We start from the raw sequence: 22,992 nt of genomic DNA, 5'->3' as shown, positions 1-22,992 counted from the left end.
GCACAGTCAGTTGAGCATCCGACTTCAGCTCAGGTCATGATCTCACGGTTCCTGCATTTGAGCCCCGCACAGGGCTCTGTGCTGACAGATTGGAGCCTGGAGCCTGCTTCAGATTTTGTGTCTGCCTCTCTCTCTCTCTGTCCCTCCCCCTGCTTGTGCTCGGTCTCTCTCTCTCTCTCTCAAAAATAAATAAAACATTAAAAAAATGAAAAAACATCATTGGCTAAATTCAAGAAAAATGCATTTTCCCCCAAAATGTTTTAAAGCTGATAATGAGAAATAACTCTTCTTGTTTCTGAACATATAGTATATCAAATTTATATACTATATGGCATAAGTTTATATTATATGGCATAAGTTTAAGCCAAAATCTCTATCTCCTCATCCCTACCCATTATTTATCGACTCTCCCATATACATCAATTTCTTTGGAACTGGAAATTGATGTTTTGCCCTAAGAAACCACCACGAGAGCTTGGGAGGAATATGAAAGTCCTCAATAAGCTCTGTGCCCTATTCTTCCCCTTTCTGCTCTCCTCTCTTCCTCTTTTTCCTTTTTTTTCTCACCCTGAGTTGTCAGCAGTTCCGATTTTAGAATCTGTGACTATAAGGGACACCCCTGGATGAGGAAGCAGAGGCCACTGCTTTGCTCTTGCCTAAGAAGCCTATGTCATCTTGGCACCCTCTCCACAGGTCCTGGGCAGAGCCTTTCTTGGTGGGCACCAAAGACCTAGCTTCCTCTTTGCCTCTCTGTCACTTCATACTCCCACACCCTTTCCCCTTCAGTCCGTGTCCTATTCCTAGACCTCTGTTGTTGCCCTACAGCACCCCTGCCCAAACTTCAGGCCTCTCTGTCTCAACCCCAACCCCACCTCCCCATTCTATGCTTTGTCGAGATAAATCAGTTTGAATCCAAAGCTAGCTGTCACTCTGGAAAGGCAATCTAATAAATTAATCTCTCATAAGAAGTTAATGACTTAATAAGAGCTTAGGATATTAAGAGTTTGCTACTTGTATTTGGCTTGTAATGGATGATTTTTATAGATGCAAAGCCTTAAACCCAAGCGGTGACTGTTAGGTGGAAGAATTTCAACTACAGCCCATTTTGGAGTGGGGGAGGGTGATGGAAGACAGTACGATGGGGGAGGGCTACCGTGATGCTCTTAAATTGCTAATGATGCCCCATAAGGCTACATTCCCCTATATCTAAGCGGGTAGGCACTTCAGGCGTTACTTATCCTGGACTGTCTTATTCTTGCTGGTGACTGTTTACTAATCTTTTTGTTCTCTAGTCTTCTGGTTTTCCATGACAAACCTCAGAACTCATCTTCCTTAGGATAAAGATCTGATGTGGGCAGCCCTGGAGCACTCTCTAGAAGGTAAGAAGCTAGTTTACTGGCTACTTAGACAGCTGAAATGTGCAGAACCCTTCCATAAACTGTGGGCATGGCTGGTCCTAAACTAAACCAGAAAGTCATCAAAGTTTATTTATATTCTGCTCATCCCCACCACCTCACCTCTCTCTCACCCTTCTCTCCTCTGTGCATTCCGAATTCTGTGCCCAATAAACCTTCGCCCTGTCTTCACTCTTCTCATCCCCAGGGCTGGTTCATTCACTGGGGCCTTTTGGTTCCTAACATACGTTTACACAGATGAAATCTGGTTCAAGTAAGAGCCACAAGAATATCTTTGAAGAATAAAAAGGGCCAGCTTGTCATAAGGGATCACATGAAACTTGAGGAATGTGATAAAGAGGGGAGGAGGAGGTTCTCAGGCCGCCAGCTAGCCCCATTTCAATCTGAGGAGCAAAGCGTAAAGCACTTTTGCAAAGTGTAAAGCACTCTAGCTTGAATGAGAATAGGATTCCCAGGTGGGGAGATGCTCCTTATGTACCATGGAGTTTTCCAGGCCCTGGAGTTTCCCAGAATTGTGAGGATTCTAATTTTACAAATTTAGGGGGCAGCCCAGACTTTTTAAAAAAGCATTTCAAAGAGATGTTTCTTGTGGTCTTTGGAATATACCTAGAGAAACTCTGGAGTACGGGGTGACACATGGTTGGTTGCAAGTCTATGAGATCTGCCTATCCTATGAGAGGCAGGAGGATGAACGCTTTATCCTTCAATCCTAACAGATGTCTACTTTGGGCTCAGTAAGTATGGCTCCAGCTGATTGGCCCTTAGTTACCATCCCCCTCCCTCCAACCCACAAAAGAGGTTATAATGGGATAAAGAGACTGGTCTACTTTAACAATTCAACAAACAGTCAGATTTCTCCCTCAAAATTCTTTTTGTCAACTAATATTTGGAGTCCTAAGTTTTATTCTCACCACAAATCATGCAACTGCTTAATTCTTCTCCATGTACCAAGTAAAACAGGTGACCAGAAAGTAGGGGGACCATCAAAAAGGTAGTTCTAAATCATTGCACTTTACTAAGACCCAAGGCTGTATTCCACTTACTCATCAGAACTCCATAGCAGGTAACCCCTTTAGAGTCTTATTTATAGTACTATAAATTTATCTGAGGGAATGGCATGCTAGTTAATTCATTTTACACAGTTTTATGGAGGGATTTACTACAGTGCCTTTTTCGAATTTACAGCCAGAAGGAATTAGGCACATCATCTTGACCAATTCCCTAACTCTAAAAATAGAGAAACCAAGGTCAGAAACTTAAGGGATATAGTGGACTCTCCCTTCCCACTAGGACCCCTCTTCTTTCTTTTGGGGACTGCTTTTTCCATGAGGACCACCCCCCACTCCAGGTCTAGGTATGACCAATCAGATCACCCTACCGCCCAAACCCAGTGATTGGTCCAAGGCAAGGACCTGACTAAGGCTGCCTTGAACTGTCTGGGAAGAAGGTCTTTTCCCACTGGGGTTGCAAAATGGGAAAAGGATACTCTGGGACTGCTACCACCATCCTGCAGAATGTTTGTCTGAAGAGCAAAATCAAGCAGAGGTAGGAAGAGCTGAGACAGGGAGAATTGACCAGGGTGAGATCATTTAAGCCCCAGGAGCAGGCTAAGTTGCAATCTGGTTCTTCATTTCTAGTTGTGGGAGTCAATGAAGTCCCTTTCATTCATAAACTAGTGTGAGTTGAGGATTCAAACTTGTAACTGAGTTGTAACATGGACATGCCTGGTTCTGCAGCTTTATGTACAATGTGTCCTGATACTCCATTCTCCTGCCTGGGTATATCAGTCTGTGCTCTGTGGCAGGAAGGAAGGGTTGAGTTTTAGAATGCCTAAGCACAAACTGCATTGTCTGCTAAAAATGCAGATTCCGAGGACCACAAAAATTCAAGTTTGGTGAGACTGGGTGGCAAAGGCCATAAACCTGTCCCTTATCCAGGTTTTTCCTGAGTGGGAAAAGTCCTTAGAGTGACTTAGGAGGCTGTTATGTTCACTGGCTGTCACCTTCTGTTCCAGTCACACTGTTTCCCTTGAGGTCAACAGACATGCCAGACTTGCTCTGCTCGTAGAGCTTTATCTTCACTGTTCCTTCTACCTGAAAAGCTCTTTACTCCAGATACAGCTACGGCAAAACCGTTCCGTTTACTTACTGGCAGAAATGCCACTTTTGAGGAGTGACCTGTCCAATTCTGATCTCCCTATTTAATACAACAGCGCAGCACCCCTCACCCCACCCATATCCCTTACCCTATTTTATAATTTTCCCCTGTAACTCTTTTTACCTTCCCTAGTTATATAGCACTTACTTGTTTATTTTCTATCTCCTTCCCCCTCCATCTCTCTTCCTCCCCACTTCAGGAAAGTGGGCATCTTTCATTTGTTCACTGAGGCATCCAAAGTATCTTCGGCACACAGCTGGCAAGCAATAAATATTTTTTGAGTGAAAGTGCTTTCAGTTCAAGGTGATTTCTGGCTCTCAAAAAATGCCATAGTGCCATGTGGACATTCATTATTTTACTTTCTTAATACTTCTTAATCCAGATTGCCAGGATTTCTTTTCCTTTGAAATCGAGAAGCGGTAAGAAAAATAATGAGAAGAAAGTTCCTTCCTCATTGCTGATGCTGCATATGGGTGCCCAGTCTGGGTCACCTATACGCCACGGAGGCTCACTTTCCTTAGAGCTTCGAAGGGCCAAGTACACAGTTGACCATTGCTGATTTAGACTCTGGAGGTCTTCTGGGAAGAGAAGCTTTTCTGTTACCATATCACACTTGCTTATAAGCAACTGAACAGACACGTTGCTGCATCAGCAGCTGGACATAGGGATGCATGTACTTACAGACAGTGATTTTTTTTTTTTCTTTTACACATATTCACATGTTCTGCTTCCACTCAACTCAGGCTACCTTCTTCAGAGCCTGATGATTTTGGAACAAGGTAACAAGAACCCACGTTGGACTAAACATTAGCCTTTAGTGGTGGGATCAGGTCATCAAAACTGATGTATATTTGCTTTTTTTTAAAAAAAAATATTTTAACTGCTCAATTAGCTGAGTACCTAATATTCACATTATGCCACTTAATCTAATGTTTTAAAGAGACATTTAAGTTTTCAACTAACATTCATTCTAGTGAAGCAAAATGCTGCCTGCTACTTTCCCTGCTCAGTTTCTGGAAGTTTGGGCAGCTGCTGCTGTGTGTGCTGAAGGGAAATTGGATTCTTAAAGAAACTGCTTAATCTTGTCTATTAAGCAATTAAATAAAATGGGCTCTCGAAGTGTGTAGCAGGCGGGTTTGGAAGTGAAAAAAACATTTTGAAAATCACGTTTTGCGTTTAAAATGGATGTTTAAAAATGCAACGGCATACATTTAAGAGAAAATGATGATTTAGGGAGTTTTTATTAAGTGCTTCAAGTTAAGTCAAGAAAGTCTGAATATTAAAGAACTTACACAATGACAGGAGAAGCCGCATTAGTGGAAGTAGGCCCTGAATTTAAATTAGATCAACCTAAAAGGACACAGTGAAATTTATTCCAAATCGTTCAGATGTTTCTCCTTTGAAAAAAATCCCCATCAAAAAGGGTATCGCCACTTTATTCTGCAGAGTTGTCCTCCAAAGCAGTGTCGCCACTGCACGGGGACCTCAGAAATACACTGATTATAAGTCGAAATGAAAAACAAAACAAACCAAAACCGAAACCAGCAGTGCTGTTGTCGAAGTCATTCAGGGGGCTGTCCTCCCTTTTAATGTATTCGTTTTTAATGAAAAGGGAAGGGAGTATTTGATATATCCTGACACTTGGTCCCTTTCCGCGAAATCTGAAACTTGAGACGCAAAACATTCCGCAGTTGTTGGTGAAATACCTGCCTTAAAAGCAGAACCACACTGAATGTCTTTGGCCCGGAATTCCAGAGACTAATTTCCACCCCTCCCACGGAGTCACCTGCTCAGGGGGAACCCCGGCCAGAAATCCGGGTCGCGCCAGGTCAAATCTTGCGCGTCTCTTGTTTACTCCGCCCGGGGCAGGGCGGCGGCGCGGCCGGGGGGTGGGGAGGCCGCTCGGGCCCGCGGTGCCCGGGGCAGTAGGCTCCGCTCAGCTCGGCGCTGGTGCTCGGGCGCCCAGGAGGGGCCGCGCGCGGTCCCCGCCGGGCGGGGGACCACCCGGAGGAGGCGCTCCCGGCGCCCGCCCGGCCCTGCCGCCACTCGCCGCGGCCTCCGGGGAACCTCCCCCGAGGGTGCACACGAGTCCACACACGCAGGGTAACGGCTCGAGGGAGCCCCGGAATCCCCCGGGTGTCGCTGGGCAGGGGAGGAAGCCCAGGGTCCCTGTCCCCACTCGCCTGGGATTCCCTCGTCCGTGGGCCCCGGTCTCCCCGCGCGGGCTGCGATTTCACTCGAGTCCCCTCTTGGGCGAGGGAAGCGCGCGGGTGGAGGCAGCGGCTAGCCCCGGGTCCCAGCGCGGCCCACCGGGAAACTGGTAGCAATAACCCGCGCAGCTGCCCATGCCGGCTTGAATACCCCCGAGAGGGCGGGCCGCGTGTCCCAAGTGGGGTGCGCCTAGGGCGCCCCGGTGAGTGACCCGAGGGAAGGCATTTGGGGCATTTCGAACGCGTGAAAAGTTCGTGCTTCTGCAGGGGCACGGAAAGTGCTAGTAAAACGCTTTGCAAAGCTCCAGAATGCAGCCGGGAGCTAGTCTGATTTTTTTTTTTTTCTTTCTTTCTTTTTTGACTGTAACAACCGTGAGGACGGGCGAGGGCGAGGAAGGGGATCAGAGGTACACGGACAAAGTCATAATGACAATACTAATTATTATATAATTTTGTGATCAAGACAGGGAACGATTAGATTAAACGAGGAAATGGGGAAGATGGGTGGGGGGGCTTCCACGTCCCTAAAGGAAATTCTCAGGCTCTTGGAGACGCCCAAGTTTTTTTTTTTTTTTTTTTTTTTTTTTTTTTTTTTTGCATGACAAGTAGAGACTGGTTCTCGGGGGAGTTCCCCGATCCGAGCGAGCGGGAGCGCGGCCCTGGTCTTCCCGCCCCGAGCGGCCGCAGCGGGGCCAGGCCCTGCCCTCCCGGCCGCCTCCCTCCCCCGCCGCCCCGCCGCCCCGCGCGCCGCACATCCCTCTCCAGCTTGCCGACTCCAGACTGGTTTTTCTGGTTCAGCCTCCCTCCCTGGGACGCGCTGGGGGATCCGATGACGTCGCTGGCTGAGTCTCTCCCTCTTCCTCCCTCCTTCCCTCCGCCTCTCCCCCCGCCCGCCCTCGCCGCGCACTCCTCCTAGTAACTTCTGTTCGGGGAGGCGCTGCCAGGAATAACCCGGTGCGTCCACAGCCCGGGAGGGGAGGCGGCCGCTGCGGCTCCCGCACGCAGACTGCTTGCGGCCCGGGCCTCGCGCTCCCTCGCGAGCCCCGCGGCCCCTGCCCTGGGCCCATCTCCGTATAGTGTCAGAAAAATAAATAAAGGAAAGAGGAGCCTGGGCTGGCGGTCGGGATCTCTTCCCTCCCTCCGCGCCCGCCCTCCCTCTGTCCTTAAGGAAATGCTACCAGACACCCCCCACCAGACACGCTCAGCCTTGGCGAGGAGCGGCCGCCGCGGCAGCGAGAACAAGGGCACCAGGGGGGTTTCCTCCTCCTCCTCCTCCTCCTCCTCCTCTCCCTCCTCTTCCTCCTTCTCCTCTCCGTCCTCCTCCTCCTCCTTCTCAGCGGTGACTTTCCAGGTGAGCGGCCGCCGCTGCTGCGAGGATCCCCCTTGCCCGCTCGGGCTCGGGCCACCGCGTCGCGCCCTCCTCCCGCCCCTGTCACCCGGCGGCGGCCGGGAGCTGACAGCCGCCCGAGGGGCTCGCGGCCCGGAGGCGGGCAGCCGGCGGGAGGCGGGCTGGAGGTGAGAGGGTGGAGAGGAGGCGAGCGGGGCGCCGCCGAGCGCTGTCTCTCCCCGCCGGAGGAGGGTCTCCACAAAAACATCTTCGGGGACTGTGGCACAAGTCTTTGCCAAGTTGAGTCCTGGACCTTGAGGCTCCCCGGAGCCCGGAGCAACTTGGAGGGTCTCCTGGCTCGTTAACGATATTTCTACACGTCTCGACTTTGGGGTGCTGGGTGCAGCCTTGGGGCGCGCGGAGGGCGGACCGACCATTTGGGAGCGCAGAGCGGCGGGAATCTAGGTTCCTCGGCTCGGTAAGTGGCCTAGGCGCCGTGTTTTTCCTGCCTCCTTCAGCATTGGGAGCTTGTTTCACTTTATACTGAAATCGCCTCCGCCGGACTCGGTCGCGTCTCGCGGCGCGCGCCCCCAGCCCCTTCCCGGTGTGGCGAGGGTGAGGGTCGGAGGGGGCGGGGATGGGGGAGACCTCGTCCGGGGGGGGTGGGTGGTCCGGCGCGTCGGGAAATGCGGGGAATACCCTGGCCGAGGATCTATGCAGATGAGGGGAGGCTGCTTTGCGTAATGTCCTGGGGGGAGGGGGCCGCGCGGGAGCGCTGGAGGCAGGAATGTGCCTGGTTACTAATGAGGGACGTGCACCGGCGCGCACCGCCGGGCCACCGCTGCGGCTGCCGCGGCCGCCGGCCGCCCGTCGTCAGGTAGCGGGGGAGGGGGCCGCGGGCGGGCGGCGGGCGCGCGGCTCGGGCCGGGGGCGGGCGGGCGGCGCGGGGGCCGGGCCGCCGGCCTGCGGCCGAGCGAGCGCGGTGAAGGCTGCTAGCTGTTGGCATTTCAGTGACTCCTTTCTCCTCCCGAGCGAGGAAGGAAGGAAGGAAGGAAGGAAGGAAGGAAGGAAGGAAGGAAGGAAGGAGAGAAGGAAGGAAGCGAGGAAGGAGGGGACTGTCTCGATGGAAGGTTCAGGCGGAGGCGCCCTCGCCTTGCGGGTGCACCGGCCGCAGAGCGGGTCCCGGCGCGGCGGGCTGGCCGGGGGCGCGTGGAGACGGGTGGGGGCGGTTTGCATGCGTGTTCGTCTGTGCGTCTGCCCGGGGACCGGGAAGGGACATGTGTGTTTGGGTTCTGCACTGTGGGGAGCTGGGTCTGCGCCTTTATGTCTGTTCCCTGAAGTGGGTGGAACGTTGGCCCGTTCCGGGAATGTTCCATGACGTGGTGCAGCCACAGGAAGGGGGTTAACGAGGGGCTCTCTGCCGCGGCGGCTCTGCCGGCTGCTATCAAAGCAGATGTGCTGCTGCTCCTCCTCTCTCACCTCCCTTCACCCCTCCCCCGCCTTTGCATTCTGTGCGTCTGGTGTTGGTAGGGGCGAGACAGGAAAACACTGCTCAGTGTGGGGGTGTGTGTAGGGGGTGGGGGTGATGTATGTGTGGTGTCTGTCGTATTTGGTGGGGGAGACTCCAGATTAGCTCTGACACCCCAGCTGTTATCGCAGATCGGTGCGCTTTATACGCATGTGCCTCTCGCGTTCTGTCCCTCTTACATAACACATCCAGTGCAGCAGAGGACACGAGAAAATGCGACCCCCAACTCTCCGAGCCCAAACTGGGTGAGGGGGTAGAAGGTCATGAAGTGTCCCTTCGTGTTGTCCTTCAGGGACGTGGCTTCCAGTGGAAAAAGGGAGGAGGGGAAGGAGGGTTTTCTTCAAGTGGCTCCTCTCCTGACTTGAAAGCATCTAACTGAAAAAGGACGGCAGGAACTAGTCCTCTCTAATGGGAAAGCTTTTACAGGCTTCGCCGAGGGAAAGTGGGTACTTTAACCTCGGGAGTGCAGAGAAGACAGAGGGTCCTTAATAGACACTTAGAGCAGCCGAGCAATAATATGTGTGGGGTAGGGGGGCAGTGGGGATGGCTTTGAGGGGACGGGAGGGCTAACCTGATAATAGGTTTCGCTGGAGGCCTTAGGACACCTGTAATGGCTTAGAATTCGCACAGGAAGCAGTGTGTGCAACTGACATTGCAAAAGCCTTATTCTCTGCACAGTTTCTTAGGCCTAAAATGAACATAAAAAGGCTTGTTTCCGGTACTTTCATTATAATGGAAAATTTGAACCGATTGTTCTCCTTCCTTTTTTGCCATTTTAAAAATAACTCAGTCTACCTCCAAATAAATATTGGTGCTCTCTCCCACCCCCAAAGGCTAGACCTTGATAATTCACAAGAGAACTGTGTTTTTCTAGCATACTCAGGGCTCTAGTCAAGGGCTATTGATTTTTCTCTTCAGTACAGTTGTTTCTTTTGTAGCGCATAATCAAGCCCAGAAATTACTTGAAATATTAATAAGATCCTTTTTAATTAAATTTGCAATGATCTGTCCTCCTGGAAAAGGCCATTTAACTTTATTAGAAACATTTCCTCCAGTGATAAAGTAATATTTGGTGATATTTGTCCTTGAGCAAACCAAGTTATTTTAAATATTTGCATATGTATGTACAGAGATGTATGTTACACATAGTATATATGTATTTATTACATATATATTAGAATTTGCAGATGTCTTTTTCTTTTTTACCCTATAAAAGTGCCCAAACAAGATTTTAACCAAGAAGATTGTGTAATGAGTAGATTGGGTTTGATTTTTAGGATATAGGCCAGATGGTTTTTTCAAGACAGAAATACCCTCTACGTGATAGCATTTTCATTAAGATGAAATTCCTGTGGAACACTAGGAAATCATGTTACCAGATGAGAAGTGTGCATTTTTATTTTGAGGTGAAAAGGATTTACCAACATCCACTAAATGATAGTGTGCTTTTCAAGTGTCATAATCCCTTTTGACCACTAGGTTTGAAATATGCAGTATATTTCTTATGTACAGAAAAATGTTACATGACAATGGTGAATCTTTTGAAAATTGTCTGAGTGTCTTGCTTTGAACATGGGTCAGGTATCAAACAAAATTCATTTGCTGGCATCTATATTTCTGTTACAATGATTGTGTTTTATGAGGTTGGCGTTTTTAGAGACTGCTTATATTTATGTAACGGTGTTTATGATTAAATTGATGTGAAATTGATTTGGGGACAATTTGGGGGAGTGGTAGCATATTAATGATGGTACCAAATTTAAAATTTAACTGATTTTTAACATGTTAGATCCTTGTGGAGGTGTTTGGAAAAAATTCACTGAAGTAGGTAAGGCATTTCTATGTTTCTATTAAACATGGGATATGAAGGTGAATTTACTCTATGGGTGTTAACACATAATGAAGTCATGTCATTTGACTACATTGAAAGATTAGCCAGTGGAATCTTTTGATTGATCGGGCTCCTTTTACACAAGATGTGTTTTCAAATGTTCTTGTTACTATGAAAACAAAACAGAGAGAACACGAAGGCAGGCGTTCCCCGTGAAATAATGGTACATGTGTCTGCTTGAGCTTTTGACACTTCGTCACTATTCAGAAAAATCAGGTTTTGTTTTTTTATGCTGATTCCATTTTAAAATGAGGATTTTTTTTTTTTTTTAAGAATCTGCCTATTTTGAATTTTAAAGCAGGGTTTATTTCAACAGTAACAATGATAACATATAGTCTACTTGTGTTGGCTTTAGATTTTTCAGTTATCAGTAATTAGCTGAAGTTAATCTGAAAGCTTCAACATAGAAAAGTAGTTTTAAAGAGCTATAGAAAATGTTATTTGGCATGAGTGAAAAGCGTACTCCTTTAGAGTGTGGAAGAATTTAATTCCTGAGGTAGCGACTATTGTAATAAGGGAAAGGTGGTTAAGATCAACTGGATGGATAGTTTGGGATCAAACAGGTTGCTACTCACCTAAGTCTGTTCAAAATAAACACTGTTTGCAAATTTTGGTTCCTAGTCAGCATCAACAGGACTCTGTACTGGTCTGTGTAACAGTCCTGTAGGTGGAGAAATGGTTCACAATTTAAACCTTCACCTGAAAATTCCAATTCTGTGCTTCTAGCTAATGAATTTATAAATGAATTCACCATGAATCCATATTTTGGCTAAAACAGGGTATGTAAGTATTGCAGGTTTCTAAGTGATATAAAAAGGAACAGAGGAAGTCTGCTATCTCAACTCAATGAACTTCAGGTTTCATAAGGAACTTCACACTATTAGTGTGTGTAGGGTTGCTGTAACCACATAGGCAGAGACTTCATTTATCTTGAGTAAAACCTCAGTGAATATTCCAGTGAGGTTTCTCAGTGCTTGAAGCTGTGAATGAGGATTGAGAGAAAATGGGAAAACTTTGTGAAAATAAGATTGTGCTTATTTGAAGGAAATAATATACATGATACAATTTTCCACTTGTTCCTGATACTTGATCACAACAACAACAACAACAAAAGCACTGCTTTCTATATGCTATTTATGGCATTGCTAACAAAAAGGAAGTTGTAAGTCAGTATTTGTAGCTGTGAGATGGTCCTAAGTAATTTGGACAAATATTTCAGCACTTCATCTATCATTGTGACATAACCAGTCTTCACGTATAAGAGGATAACACAACATACTTGATCTGTACGATCTTTGGCTTCTGTGATGTTGATCCTGGCTACTAGCATTAAGAGAGACATGGGGCTATACTATCTTCAAGACTGAGTTTAGAATAGAATCAGAACTGCTTAATAATTTGTGTCACTATTTTTCTGAGCCAAATATGTGCTAATCTTAACACATACTCATATTATTTGTCATTTGAGGTGTTAATTGTGGCATTTGATCTATTCTACAAGTGTCCGTGACTGTAGATTTCCTATCTGCTTAAAATTTGAAGTCTGACTAGGTAGACATATTTGAAGAAAGTGCTTTGGAGAGAAGAGATGAAAATGATGCTTGTGTGCCTGAAGACACGGGGCAGAGAGCAGGTGGGGTTTGACCTACTACTTCTGGGTCACATGGTGATTGGATATAAGGTCAGGAAGTACTCAGGGCTAGGCAACATTTTTGACTTGTCACTCACATATAATCTTAGCTCTTTCTTCAGAGTACTATGACAAGTGACCCAGTCATCATTGATCAATACAACTTATTCATCTGTTTATTCAACAAGTATTTATTATGGATTAGGCTTTTGGTAGACACCAAGGATATAATGATGATCCAGACCAGAAAAGGAGCTTCTAATCTAGTGGGCTTGACAGATAGGAGGCGTGAGGTGAGCCAATATAAATAAAGCCACATTAGTTACGAGTGCTCTCGAAGAAACAGAAAGGAGCGTATCATAAGTGTATACACCTATTAATAAGTGTATACACCTATTAATGAGTGTATAAAAATAAGCAGTATATCACCCTTGTCTGAAGAGGTAATATTTGAGCTGAGACTGAAGAATAAACTATGGTCAAGTGGAAAGAGGTGGAGAGAAAGAGTGTATTGTACAAAGAGGGAATAATGCAAATCTCTTGAGATTGGGGGATGTACAGTGCTTTGAGGAATTGAAGGCAAGCCAGTGGGGCCGAGGGCACATAACTAGAGAAATGAGGCGAGGTGTGGCCAGATTACGTGGTCAGTACCACATGGATGATTATCTAACCTGGCATAAATGGGCACTGTCCTTGGAAAATCAGGACATATGACATACTATTGGCTATGTCAGAAGTAGATCATTGGAGAAAGAATTTTGGGGGGCAGGGTCTAGAAGTTGGAGGAGCCTTATGTATAACATGTGTCTCCTCACAAGTACTTCAACGTCAGTGGTCCTTGACCCCTGGAGGTTTGTTACGACTCCATGTGCTAACTTCGGTTTGAGGGGTTTAATTGTAGGTTAGCTTATTATTATTTGCAGGTAATTTTTCTAAGAATAAATAATTTAAATTAAAAAATACTTATTTGAGGATCAAGTTAACTGAATTGGTCAACACCGTTGATTCACTTACTTAATGAGTAACTACCAGTTCCGAGGTCTTTCAAGGTTGTTGTTTGAAGAACCGATTAATCTTTAGAACCCTGCATAAGCTGGACCTATATGTTTCTAAACAGCTAGTGAAACATTCAAGTCCCCAGATAATTTCTCTTCATGACTGCAAATACTGGAACCTTTGGAAAAATTTAGCTCTTTTTTTTTTTCTTTTTCTTTTTTACCTTCTGTATGATTAAGGGTCAATGTAATACAAAAGAGTGGAAAAAGAGGTTAGTGAAAATAACATTCCTTTATGTAATCTTGGGCTCCTACTCCATTTTGTCAACTGTTATCACTTAATTAATTTGCTCCCTGTTTTAAAATTCATACAATATAGAAATTTCAATTTAGGTGGCAAAAACAGTCAGTTTATGGAAGTGGAGCTCCAAGCTTGGGCTCTGGAGTCAGACTGGGGGGGCAGAATATGAGTAATTGAGAGATAAGAGGATGATGATCCTTGACTTGACTTTTTGCAATCTAGAGAAGACATATGGCTTGTTAAATAAACTTTACTAAAACGTACGAGCGAAAGTATAATATAAATGGAAGCATTTTTTTTTTTTTTTCCATCTGCAAAGATTAGAGGGTCTTTGTGGGAGGAAGTAAATTTTGATCGGGGGCCTTGAAAGTTGAGTAGAATTTCAGTAAATCCTACTAAGAGGGAAGGGCGGGGCACATTGAATTTGATCTGGAGTGGTGGGACATTGTTGTGCCAAGGGAGAGGAAGAGTACGGCGAACCTGGAAAGGTCCATTGGTTCCAGACCATGTGGGCCATGAAGCCCTCCTGAGAAAGCTGGATTTCACCTAAGGTTTTTCAGCAGAGGAGTGATGCTATGATGTGTGGGTGTTCAGAAAGATTATAAACGTCTAGGGGATGAATAGCTTGGTGGCAGGGTGGCCATTAAATTGGTATAAGGCCCCAAAAGACGTAATGAAGGTTGACACCACTGCATGACAGTGTGAACTCTTTTGTCTTGTTCATGGACATCTTAATAATAAATAACAAAAGTGATTAAGTATTTTGATAAACATGGTCAAATACGTACAGCAGATCGTCAGTCTGAGCTGTGTCTTCAGTATGCAGTACTGCATTTTTAGTTTAACCTACTCTACAACTCTTTCCTCGGAACAGTCTTCATAAATAGTAATAGTGAAAGTTGGCCACCAAACAAATGATAACTTATAAAAATGGCTATACTTAAAATGATAACGCACTTATGTTTTTAGGTGTAAATATTTAAGGAATGGGTAGATGATTCGTTTTGTGGCTCATCAGAATACCGGTTTTTAATTGATACCCAGTTGTATCTAAATCATGACAATACTGGACGGATAGTGTAGGGCAGTGTATTTGGAAGGCAGTGTTTTTTGACAAAGATTTATCTGGTGGTTTCATTTTCTCTGAAAAAGAAAGCAGGAGATCAGCAAAGCTCTTGTTATTTGCATTGTGGCAGATTCACTTGATTTCTGAAGGCCAAGAAAAAGGTGGGACTTTTCAAACTAGGTGGTGGGGAAATGTCAGACACACCCTCGTTTGTATTTGCTTAGGGGGCCTTAGGCATGCATATATGTACAGGTATGCATGTGTGCATGCATGCACATGTATACTAATCTTAGAAAATCGTATGTATTTAGTGAGAAAGAAAAATTTGATACTTAAAATACAAGCATGAATTTTCATCCTGATAGTTGCAGAAAGAATTTCTTTTAAAATGGAGATTAGGTCTAATTCCATATAAAGAAGATTATAGCAAAGGTAATTTAAATTGTAAGTAGCTTTGTTCACTAAAATGCTAGATTCATTTGAAACAGTGTTTTATTTCTTTTGGAAGCCAGACAACTAGTTTAATAGTGTACATATGAAACACTAATTTGGCTTGTTAATTGGATGCAATTAAACTGAGGTTATTTTATACTGCTTAATTGTCTGAAAATTACACGTGTTGCCATGCCTGTGTAATGTGAGGCAAAAACTGGGACTATCGTGGAAGTAGAGGTGGAGGGACATAAGGTCTAGAAGTGTCTTTGCAATTAGCTTTCTGTAAAAACTTGGAAACAAGTCCTTTAAACTCTCTGGACTTCATTTGGAAACGAAAGGATTGGAACAGATGGGCTTCTAAAGCCTCTTCCAGCTCATCATCTATCAGTTTATAAATTCTACTTTGTAGTTATAGAGAATGCAGTGTCATTATATTCTGTAATTATGGTATTACGAGGATGAACTAAACACTTTTATAAAATCAGCACAGTGCCAATTTAGCAAATCCGTTAGAAGGAAGGGCATTTAGGCTGAAGGAGTGCTTATTCTGTGCCAGGCTGCTCACCAGGCACTCTCCAGTGACAGCCGTGAGAAGATTTGGTATTATTACCTTCATGTTTACACTTAAGGGGATTGAGACTCAGAAAGGTTAAATGGTGTTTGCAGGGACAACTCTGATAGTCAGTAAGGAAGTATGATTTGAACTCAGGGTGTTAGGCTCCAAACACAATTGGTCTTTTCACCATTTCATGCAGCAGCATAAGCAACGGTTAAACAGCAAAATTTTTGCAAAAATTAAAAAATTAAATTGCCAACCATTTTGATCACTTCGCACGGTGTTTAATCTTAGTAGTTTAGGCATATCCGTCAGTGTGATACACACTGTATGAAGGAGGTAGCCTTGGGGCTAAGAGCTTGGGTTTAAAGTCTGACAGAACAGGGTAAATTCCAGCACCACCACCAGCTCTAGGGAATTTCAGAAGGTCAGTTAACCTCCTGCAGGTTACAAAATGAGGATGATAATATCTGCTTTAGGGTCGTTGTGAAGTTTTTTAATGAGAATATGTGTACCTGTCTCACTGAGCACATAGTAAAACGTTAAATATCTGGCAGCTAGGATTATTATTATGAAGAAATTACACCAAGGGTGCCTGGGTGGCTCAGTCGGTTAAATGCCCGACTTTGGCTCAGGGCATGATATCGTGGTTCGTGAGTTCGAGTCCCACATCTGGCTGTGTGCTGACAGCTTGGAGCCTGGAGCCTGTTTCATATTCTGTGTCTCCCTCTCTCTTTCCCACTTTACACTCCTGCTCTGTCTCTCAAAAATAAATAAAAACATTAAAAAAATTTGCAAAAAAATAAAAGAAGAAATTACACCAAAAGAAAAGAAAAACACAGGAGAACCTAATTTTGTTGTGACAGTAAAATGATCACTTTCACATTTTCAAGTGGTCTATTAAACTCTTGATGGAAATGGTTTAAGAAACGATGTCAAAATGCCCATGTTTCTCAGCAGTTAACAAATGAAAATATCAATTATAGTTTGGGGTATTTTTCATTCAGCTCAGACAGTGCTACACTAGTGAGGTGAACTAAATTCTCTGGTTCTTTGTGGATCATCCTTCTGGAGTTTTGTGGCCTAAAAATAGCCTCTAGGGCCTGAAATTACCCAACTTGAACTTCTACGTAAATCGCAAGAGCTGGAGAACCAGTGTTTACTCATGAGGCCTTAGGCTTGCTTAGGAGACACAACTGGAGTGTTCCCGGGACTGCTGACTTTTAAACAAACATTTATTAATTCAACAAAAATTTATTAAGCACCTACCTGCTCTGGGAAAGGTGCTCTTCTAGACACTGGGGATTCATCAGTGAATAAAATAGCTGAAAAAAAAAAAAAAATCCCTGTCCTCATGGCGTTTATATTCCAGTGGACTACTTTAGAAACTTTTCATGGCAAATTTAGTCATTGTACTACTTTCCAGTGTTTTTGGAAATCTCTACTTTCATATTGTGTCTCTCAACACAAATAACAGTTAAAGAAGCATTGCAAGTCTTACTAAATCACTAATGAAAAAATCCCATTTATTATACCCATATCTATATCTATATTTTTCATAGTAAGGTAGTTTTTGAAGACGTACTATTTATTACTATTTTTTGCATAACTAAATATAGCACTAGTTGTTTAAAAAAAAACCCTCTTTATGATTCAGCATTATGGCCTTTCCTAACTTGTAGAATCTAGTTCTACTTACTTTTTCACAAGGAAGAGAAGAAAATGGTTTTTAAATGACACATTTTATTGTAAACTGCATTTATCAGATTGTTAAGGTGAAGAGATTACCACGGCTTTTATTTGGAATGTATATTTTTATTCTTATTTAAATGAATTTTTCATTTTTTTTTTTACCGATTATTTTTACTGTCAAATTTCTAGTGGATTAGGATGGTTTATATTTTCACAAAAACGTGGAAACACAGGGCACGGTGTATAGTAGGCAGGCAGTAGGGATTTGGTGAATGTTGAAAGTCCAAATTCTCAAGAAGCTTGTACTCTAAATGGTGAGAAAAGAGGTAAGATGGTGGTTGGGGGGGTGGTCATCAGAACGAAAGGAGGGGTGATGTCTCCGTTAGTCTTTGCTCTGTAAGTTTTTCTTCAGCTCTATAAGAAGTCCCCTGGGAAACACACCCAGCAGTCACGCTTCTTGTAGCACAGTCAGGGTCTTCTTGGTCTCTGCACTTCCCGTTTGATTTCACAACAATTGCTCAGATCGAGCCATTTTGAGGCAATTTTTTTCCTACAGTTGGACTGGGAAGTTTATAGTTGACTGGGATTCTTCTCTCTAGGACAGTTTTCTTTGGCCATATTTTGCTTATGGTGCTTTGAAAGGGAAGCTATTTGAAGGCAGTTACTGCTTGTTGGTGTGGAGTTTAAGGAAGAGTTGTTTCTTGGTCCGTCTGCTTGGATAAGTTTGGCATAAAGAGAATGTATTCCTTTACCCCATTACAGATCCTTGCCCTTGGAAACAAAGAAAAATGAAGGAGGGAAGGCTGGGGGAGAACCACTTTTCCAGTGATGAAATCTGCCTTTGCAACTCAGCAGGGCCCCGTGGGAGAGTCCTGATGGCTGGCCCCAACACTTTATGGACGAGTCATGGGGAGTTCAGCTTCTAATTATCCATGGAATAATTACCAAGCTTTATTTTTCTTTCTTCTCCTGAAGTTTACATTTTGAATAATCCCTGTTTCTCTAAGCGAGGGAAAAATCCAGGGTTATAAATATTCAATATATTTTCTTGTTACTCAATTTATTTGTCGTATGTCAAAGTTTACGTTCGGAGAAATATGAGCTTTTTTGGTAAAATGAGGATTCTAAGTATCTTTGTGCCCTTGTTGTCAGGATGTGCTCATTAGAGCCTATCCCAGGGCCACAGAGGACACCAGAAAGGCTGATAGTAAACCCTGACCCCACGAGTTTATTGCTTGCCTCATTATTGATTTTCAGAATGATTCAGGCAAAGTGGCTGTACTTCTGTTATATTTCATTGTTTCTTCATCTGTAAAAATGAAGCATTGTTTATAGCACTGCCCTACCTCCTGGGAGCAGAGCAGGGTAACACAAGAGAATTGGAGTGGCTATTTTTAGGATGTGAAGCAATGCTAAGTTTTGAGAATAATTCAATTGTTGAAAAAAATCTGATACGCAGCAATACATTTGTGACAAGGGTTAGTAGAGTGTTCTTGAGATAATTGACTGCTATTGATGCAATTTATTATGGGCATATGTAATTGTTTTCAGAAAGATAATGGTTAGCAGCTCCACAGCTTGTTGTAATGTCCCCTGGAGCCTTTAAATTTTGCATAGGTCACTAATGCACATATGGAACAAAATTTTGAGATAGTTATACCCACCTTCAAGCAGAAGAAAAGGAATCCAAAGACGTTTGTTTTTGAATTCGCAATCTGTTTACTTGTTCTGATGGCCTTAATAATATTCGTGCTGAACTTAGTGCCCAGATTTAATCAAGTGTAGCTTTATAGATGGGCCAAGTGGCTGAGAATATTCAAAATGACCTTTTAAAATAAATCACCTGACAGTATAGGATATAGCAAATAATTGGATGCTAAGTGTGGAGATAGATTTTTTTTTTTTAATGGACAGACTCCAGATTTGTTCAGTCCTTAGTTGATTTTGGCTATGTTTGGTGAGAGTTTACTGATGGCAAACCTAATGATGTCTGAAAGGGGTTACAATGGATATCAATAGCTGATCTGAGATTTATACTGTGAGGAAATTGTCCTGACAATTTGTCTTTCTTTTTTTATATTCTTGTGGGTTGTGTAGGACCAGAGCAATGAGAAGCAAACAGAAGACACTTTGAAATTAGTAACAATAGCCTGCTGTGATTATATTAACCCTCCTCATAGCTGGAAAAGCAAACAATGTCTAATGGCATAGCTAACATTTGTGATTTCCTTTACACCAACAGGTTTTGGTTTGAATTTCATAAGAAACTTTTACAATATACTGCCCAGTTGTGTAAATCAAACTACTGCTTTCGTGTTTCACATGTTAAGTATTTCTAAGAATATGAGGCAGGGCGAAGGAGAGGGATGTAGAAATGGGATTCTGAGGGTCTTTAGAATATGCAAATGGCTAACTTCCTCATTCAGTGTCAGCTTTGCTGGTGCTTTTTTCCAGATGAGTCAGACCTTAATTTTGAGCAGGTTGCACCTTCAGTACCGGTTTAGCATTTAGTGAGAAGTTTTACTTCTTCCTGTCCCTCTGTGGTTCTGCACGTGACACCTTGTTTAGGGCATCTCTTAAAGTGTCTGATTTAAATTATGATGGTTAATTCGCACGGGAGTAGGATCTGATGTATTGATTTGTCAAATGATGACAGGACACTTTGCAATGTGAAGTCTCTCGTAGAATTTCAAGATGAGATAAGAGCACTGGCGGCATCATTTAATCCCTAACTAAGCGAGCAGAAATCACTCAGGACAAATCACCAAGGACTGCTTGCATTCAACCTCTACCTAAACACCTTTTCTTTTCTTAGGGAGGCAGATTCCTCTCCTGGACGCTTCAGTTTATCAGCAGTTTGGCCCTCTGCAGCTACCCAAGTTTCCTCATTGACTTGCAGGACATTCCTACAATTATTTAAAGATAGTGATCATGTTCCCTTTAGTATTCTTTTATCCAGGCTAAATATTCCTAGTTCGTTCACCTAGCCCTCTTATTATGTCGTTTTCATTTCTGTTTTATTAATTTCTTTAGGGATCAGGTCGTTCTTGTCTGAAATGTACTCTGTCTAGGCTATAGCTGGTTATAAATCCTCAAAAGCAAATTGCTTATCGCCAGTTGTTCGTCAGAATATAGCCTCTTATTAACTGGGTAGAAACATTTTATGGGGCTAAACATGCTTGCTGAGACTTTTACAGCTGAAACAGGGTTGGGATGTGTAATAACGTAATACAAATCTATTTTCAGAAATAAAAGTATTGAGATTCCGGCATGTGTGAAATTCATGGGAATATAAAATACAATAGAGATAGACATAGAATATAAAATATAAAGAAGAGTTTTAGTATCCTCATAGTCAGAACTTTTATAATCTATACTAAGCAAAAGGACTATGCCTGCAAAGGAAACTGTAATTAAAAGAACCAGGTTAAAGGGCTCAGTCGGTTGAGTGCCCAACTCTTGATTTAGGCTCAGATCGTGATCCCAGGGTTGTGGTATCGAGCCCCAGCTCAGGTCCCTGGCTGAGGAGAGCTGGAAATGTTTTATGGGAGAAGAGGATGCTTTAGATAGACCTTGATTTAGGTAGGCATCAGCGTGGGAAAGTGTCAGGAGTATTTTCACAGAAGCGTCTGATTTGAGGGCAACATAAAATGCATATTAAGTGAATGTTGGTGAAAAAGTTAGAGTGCCTGAGGTACATTGTCCAAGGACTTGTGCTTCAGCTTAAAGACTTTGCACCTAGTCACGATAAGTAATGGTGGGCATACGCACACTGCAACACATTGAGAGTTGGGTCACTGATTTTGGCAGTTTCATAACTAAAAACACGATGAAATGAAATGAAGCGTAAACAAATGTGTAAATATTTTTTTTTTTTAGCAGAAAAATCTATCTCGTGCATTTTGAGTGAGATCTATTGGTTTTGTACTAGCATATCATTATTATTTTGTCCAAGAAGCTCAGTAATCTTCAGGGTGATGGCTTTAATCGTAAAGGTAAAGCAAGTATACTGTTGGGGGACATTTTGTTGTAGTCACACCAGTGCCGGTCATTCGTACCTTTTCTACTTCCTACTCTTTGGCCGTATAAATGACATGCCAAGCCGACAGTAAGTTCAGCTCAAATTGTTGCCATTTTATGATAAAGTAAACTAGTCTTCTCTTCAATTTATATTTGCTATTAATAAAAAACGGAGATATAGAATGTTGGGACGCACTTCCATGCAGGTGTAGGACTTGTAAGACTGTCACCTGTATAGTACCTGGTAGTAGGCAGTGAGTTTTGTTGCATCTTAATAACAATTCTGAAAAACTTTTTACTTTAGATCTGGACTGCCTTTAATGTCTATGAGAAAATGCTCTCCTTTTAATTGGCCTACACAGACTGCTTACTAATCTACATAATGAATAGTCAAGAAGGTGATGGATCAGTACATATTTCACGGACCAAGGGGTCCTATACACAGCAGTGGTATATATGAGACAATGTATTAGATAAGAGTAACATAATTATATGTTACTAAAACAAAAGTTACCGTTTCCTGAGTGGGCACTTTGATTTTGGAACTCTTCTTTTAACCACTGTGGAAAGTAGCTTATTTTAGATTTAGCTCTAGTCCCACTGTTAGTCTCTGGAGAAGTACACAGGACTGTGTGAGGGACTAGGAGAGAACACAAGAATACTGTAGTGAAATACAGTCACTTCTACAGTTCATTAAATTTTAATTACACTTTAATGCATGTGGGAACACTGGTGTTTCAATAACACACTTGATTATAGGCTGTCTGAGCACTTACTATTTATTTGGACTTTATTGAGGGCCTCTTCTGAAATAGTAAATATAGATGGAGGCTGAAAAAGCGGGTGTGCTCTTAAACACGTAAGGACTATGTAACATGTTTCTATTCGAAGAACACACTGACTTTTACTTCAAGCCTGAAAAGGATGAGGTGATGATGTCTCATCTGGTTATCGTCTAGAAGAGGAAATGAATAGTTCTTGAGCCACCTGTAGTTCCTGGCCTTTTCTCAGGGACAGGTGCTGTGTTTTGTGTAGTTGTCCAGCCTCGAGGGGGTCAAGGCACTGATGATTTGCACTGAGGGTCACATAATAGAAAGAAGGTTGTAATTTGGGGGGTAGTTTGTAGGAAAAATAAAACCATGGGGCTTAGAAAATACTGAAGTTTCAAAAGGTCTTATAGGAACCAAAGACTGTGGAGCATGTAGTTATGTAGCTTTTTCACGAAAGGTTCATTCATTCCTGTGAGTGTGTGTGTGTGTGTGTGTGTGTGTGTGTGTGTGTAATGTACTTGTCTCCTCATTCTTGTACCTTCCTGTTCTTTCAGTGAGCTACAATTTTTGTTTCACTCTGCTTCACATATTTAATGTTGGGCTGGGCTTTGATTTGGGACAGTGGCTCTAGAGGAACAATGCAGTCCTACAGTGTATAATGAAAAAAGGATGTGGAACTGAGAAGAACATCCCAGTGATTTTGTCAGTGTATTTCTTGGGAGCCAGTTTTCTGGAAACACAACAAATGATTGGTGAATGCTCATTTGAGAAGAATAATCCTCAATATTGGGTATTATGAGAGAAGAGTAAAAACTTGATATGCCCTGAATATTTTTAGAGGTGCCAGTTGGTGAGACCAGTCAGCTTCTTCCAGTCAAGTGATGTCAAAGACTGTTAGGGGTCTGAGACAAGGTGGAGGTTCTTGTGGCAGAGAACTTGGATCTCAGAAAGACAGAGACCCAAAGAAGGACTGCAACAAATTGTAACCACGCATCTAAA

At 43.3% G+C, this 22,992-nt stretch overlaps 1 protein-coding gene across 2 annotated transcripts in view; it reads left to right on the top strand.

Moving 5' to 3' along the window:
* Positions 1–6,524: 6,524 nt before the first annotated feature.
* The window catches only part of HIVEP2 (HIVEP zinc finger 2), a 206,667-nt gene continuing 190,199 nt past the window's right edge, over positions 6,525–22,992 (top strand). The window contains exon 1 of one of the 2 annotated variants that reach the window (XM_045499845.1): positions 6,525–7,587. The gene's annotated coding sequence lies outside the window, so the exon portion shown is untranslated. Of the gene's footprint in view, positions 7,588–7,856; positions 7,987–22,992 lie in introns of those variants that run through there. The other variant, XM_045499846.1, reaches the window with a different exon arrangement.

Source organism: Leopardus geoffroyi, chromosome B2 (genome assembly GCF_018350155.1).
Source record: "Leopardus geoffroyi isolate Oge1 chromosome B2, O.geoffroyi_Oge1_pat1.0, whole genome shotgun sequence".
Classification (NCBI taxonomy): Eukaryota; Metazoa; Chordata; class Mammalia; order Carnivora; family Felidae; genus Leopardus; species Leopardus geoffroyi.
Note: the sequence above shows the minus strand (reverse complement) of the source record. Positions and strands in the feature narration are given on the sequence as shown.